The 4,856-nt window shown below is 33.7% G+C and overlaps 1 pseudogene; it reads left to right on the forward strand.

The window, feature by feature from the left end:
* The first annotated feature begins 1,037 nt into the window (after window positions 1-1,037).
* Window positions 1,038-1,958, forward strand: LOC140334638 (olfactory receptor 2M2-like; annotated as a pseudogene).
* The last annotated feature ends 2,898 nt before the right edge of the window (window positions 1,959-4,856 follow it).

Genomic DNA, 4,856 nt, shown 5'->3' on the forward strand with positions numbered 1-4,856 from the left:
TGGCCTATGACCGATATGTTGCAATTTGTCACCCTTTAGATTACCCAGATTATTAGATTATTTTATTGGGTGCTGCAGTGGCATCAGCTCTCTATAGTAAATGGAGGAAATGGTGCCAATGTAGACACCTATAGCTGACTGATCTCCCTGGTTGAATGTATGTAAAATTCGAAGCTCGACCAAGGGCTTCCCATTCAGTCTATACCTCTGTGGCAGTTAAGGCAGAAGAGGAGCAGTTGTTCCTTTATTTTAAAAAAAAAAGTCTGCTTAAAATATTTAGTCCTGAAATATTTTTGTGAACTTTTGAGTTTTACCCGACATTATTTATTTATTTAAATCATTACTTCCCCTCATATACAAAAAAATTAACTATATAAATATAATATACACATTTTATAATATCACCACATATAATATAAAATCTATAACATAAAAAATATTAAAGTATATTTTTAGTGAAATTACCTTTAAAACCAAATTCCTAATATATAAAATTAGGCAATTTTATTAAAAAAGTTAAGGAGTTATAGAAATGTTTATCAAAAAGTTTTTGTTAGGTATACAACAGGAGATTTGAAGTTAGGGCAAAAGTAAAGAATACATTTTAATTAGCTTTCTTTACTTTTGCTTGATATTATCAGCTTGGAGAATACAACTGGAAAGTATAAAATACAGTTTTCTCTTGATGTTTGACCAAAGAAGATTTAAAGCAGGACATGCTACTGTAAAGGCAGAAGATGATTTATATTATATACTCCATTCACAATGAAATCATTTTTAGCACCTGATTCCTTATTCATTGTTTTTGTCTAACTTCAAACTGTACAAAGATCGTGATTGGTGAATATACCTTTGTATATGAAATCCAATAACTCTTTGTTTTGCAGAAATTTTTGGGATTATGAATGGCATTTCATCATACATATTTGACCCCTGATCTGTAAGCCATCTTCTTCTGATATATCTACCACTGAGTAATTCACATACACAGGTCATACAAATTATATGTATTATCTTTGAAACCATGCTCATAACTTATGGACAACATTACTTTTACCCACGACTTGCACATTTTGACATTTTTCATGAAGACTGAAAATAAATTATTATTCTTCAGCGCCATTTACTTTTTTCTTATCTATTTATTTGGAATGTTGATGAACATACTGATCATTACAGTGATATGTTTAAACCGTAACTTGCACACCCCCATGTATTTTTTTCTCTGGAACTTGTCTGTTGTAGATATGTGTTACACGACTGCTACTATTCCCAAACTTTTACACATCTTACTCTCTGGTAATAATATAATGCCATTTGTACAATGCCTAATCCAAATGTACTTTTTCTCTATAGCAGGCAGTTCTGAGGTCACCGTCCTTTTTATAATGGCGTATAATCGATATGTTGCAATTTGTCACCCTTTAGACTATCATTGAATACTGAACAAGAAAGTCTGTATCTTATTATTTATGGTCATCTGGATTGGGGGCTGTGTAAATTCAGCTTTACTTATAAGTTCTGTCTTTACAGTATTCTTCTGTTCTTCTGTTACCATTCACCAGTTCTTCTGTGATGCTAAAGCACTCATCAACATTTCCTGTGGTGGGACCGAAATGTTTTACACCGTTGTGTACATGGACTGTTTGCTTTTTGGGATCTGTCCATTTGTGTGCAATCTAATGTCCTATGTAAAAATTATCTTGGTCATACAACACATTAAATCAAAAGAGGGCAGAAGTAAAGCCTTCTCTACCTGCTTGTCCCACCTCACAGTTATGAGCATCTTTTATGGATCTGGCGTATCTGTATATATGATACCACCATCAGATCACAATGACATACTGGAACAGATTTTAACAGTGTTCTACACCACAGTGGTCCCCATGTTGAACCCTCTCATATACAGTCTACGAAACAAAGAAATAAAGAGATGTTTTTGGAAATTGTTGTCATAGTATTGACAAGATGTTATATCTGACATTGGATGAGTTCCCCTTATCATTTTGATTTTTAAGTTTTGGTCATATATTCAAAGAAGTAGCCAAGTGTGCTAGGTTTATTTTGCGTTTTAAAGATGCAGTGATATAAAAATTGTATTATTATGCTGTCAAATGAGTGTGGGGGGTGTGTGACTACTAAAAATAAGTGAACTTCTTTACAGCTGGGGCTCTGCTTAAACAAACTCAATTAAAAATCCAAACTAGGCTACAAATGCTATGTATTATATATCAGACAATGATGTCAGTGTGTTGTGGAATAATGGTTGTGGGAAGCTGCTGGAAGCCTGCCTTATATAATGAAAATTTGGGATGCAGTGTGAAGAAATCAAAATATCCCAGCACCAGCTTCTAGCAGTCCAAGGAGAACCTAATTCTAATACCAAACATATTCCCTTGTACTGGCATGAGCCAAATTTTCAAAAATTGTACCGGAGAAAATAAACTATTAATCACGTTTGGCTTAGATCATATAAATTGTTGAAAACTGGTCTCAATCTGGATCTGTCCCATTTCCAGGATCAACTCCAGTTATTGCACCTACATGAATGATTAAGCCCCAATTTAAAATTTTAATAAAATGTCAAATAGATTTTTCGCCATTTTAGGTCCAATTGAAATTATTTTTTCTGCATTTCATCCTAGTGGCTGCAGCCAGTCCTTGGTTTCCTAATTGTTGTCCTTCTCATTTACCATCTATGCCACCAAGCACAAGCTCTTTGCTCCTGAAAGATTTCAGTTGAAGTGGCCTCTTTCCTCAGTCACACCCAGATTAGGAAACTCAAATGGCTGGTGGGAAAGCTGTTGTTCCTGTAGTTTTTACTCATCCTTTATCAGTGTGTAGAACATTTCTACCTTTACAGAGAAGTGCTAGTAGTAATCCACCTGGATGAAGCTGGACCCTACGATGCAATGATCAACAGATGCATGTTCTATTCAATAGGCATGGTTTATTAGAGGCTGGAGAGGAAACACTTTCATCAGTGAAGCTGGGTGATCCAGAAAACCTGGAATGGATCTGGCCCAGGATGCAAAGCATTTGCTTACAAATAAATCACAAATTAATTATTACAGCCTATTTGTTGAATCTTATAACTAACCTGTTAAAAACAGTTTGCCTTTCTCTTTTATTGCGGATTAAGAAACTTTTCTACCATTATCGTCTAATGGGCTCTACACAGCCATAATTTGTAACAGCTTTTCTCTAAAAACACCAGCTAAATACATTTGATAAGTACAATCAAACTAGTTTTTTAATCCTAATCATACAATCATCAGAAAAATATTATATGTTCCTGACATTTATAAAATAATGGAAGATAGAATAATGCGAGATTCACAATAGGCCACATCCCCATTTTTTAAAGTCAAGTAAAAAACTTTTTACTTTGTAAAATTAGTGGGCCTAAAAAGTAGAACTTTTTAGGCCCACTAATTTTACAAAGTAAGAATATTTAAAAACCTTTATTTCAATATTTTTATATTCATGATATCTACTAGAACCCTATTTGGACATATTTCTGTAAGTTACAGGTCTACAATTTAAAAAAAAAAATTTCATGAAAACCTGTGACGCTTTTGGAACAGAAATCTAGAAATCAGTGTAACGCTCAGGTGGTTAAGCCCTTGTTGCCTCAGCTAAAACATATCAATATTGCTCAAACTTCATTTTAGTCTCGGTGATATACCTGTAAAGATTTTGAAATTTGGAGTCTCTTCCCTGATCAATGATCAATGTTTCTACTTGTAGTCATCATTTACTGAAACTTTGTAACCATTTACAAATAAATCACAAATTCATTATTACAGCCTAATTGTTGAATCTTATAACTAACCTAATAAAGTGATTAAAAACAGTTTGCCTTTCTGTTTTATTGCGGATTTAGAAACATTTCTACCATTATCATCTAATGGGTTCTACACAGCGATAATTTGTAACAGCTTTTCTCTAAAAACACCAGCTAAATACATTTGATAAGTACAATCAAACTAGTTTTTAATCCTAATCATACAATCAACAGAAAAATATTATACTTTGTTCCTGACATTTATAAATAATGGAAGATAGAATAATGCGAGATTCACAATAGGCCACATCCCCATTTTTAAAGTCAAGTAAAAAACGTTTTACTTTGTAAAATTAGTGGGCCTAAAAAGTAGAACTTTTTAGGCCCACTAATTTTACAAAGTAAGAATATTTAAAAACCTTTATTTCAATATGAAGTAATATGTAATATGAAGCAAGTATCCACACTTTTTCAAAAGTAAAAAGAAATGCCAAAGATACAAGATCTACTGTGTAAACACCCAAAAGTGCTTTTACAACTTAGTATAGCGAATATAGTCCGCTTCATCGTGGCAAATTAGGAAATCTATAATATTAATACACAATCAAGAAATTGATTCAAATAAACAGAATATACAAGTATATATAAAAAGACACAAAAAGAGTACCGTATTTTTCTGCCGTATTAGACGCTCCGGAATATAAGATGCACCCAATTTTAAAGGAGGAAAATTTAGAAAAAAAAGATTCTGAAAGATTATTCCCCTTCTGATCACTCATGTGCCATTCATAGCGGTATTCCCCTTCTGATCACTCATGTGTCATTCAAATTCCCTTTCTGATCACTCTGTGCCATTCAAATTCCCCTTCTAATCACTCTGTGCCATTCATACCGGTATTCCCCTTCTGATCACTCATGTGCCATTCAAATTCCCCTTCTGATCACTCATGTGCCATTCAAATTCCCCTTCTGATCACTCATGTGCCATTCAAATTCCCCTTCTGATCACTCTGTGCCGTTCTTACCTTTTTTTCCACTGTAGGGCAGTTAGGGCAGGGATCAGCAGGGG

The sequence above is a fragment of the Pyxicephalus adspersus genome, chromosome 7 (assembly GCF_032062135.1).
Source record: "Pyxicephalus adspersus chromosome 7, UCB_Pads_2.0, whole genome shotgun sequence".
Lineage (NCBI taxonomy): Eukaryota > Metazoa > Chordata > Amphibia > Anura > Pyxicephalidae > Pyxicephalus > Pyxicephalus adspersus.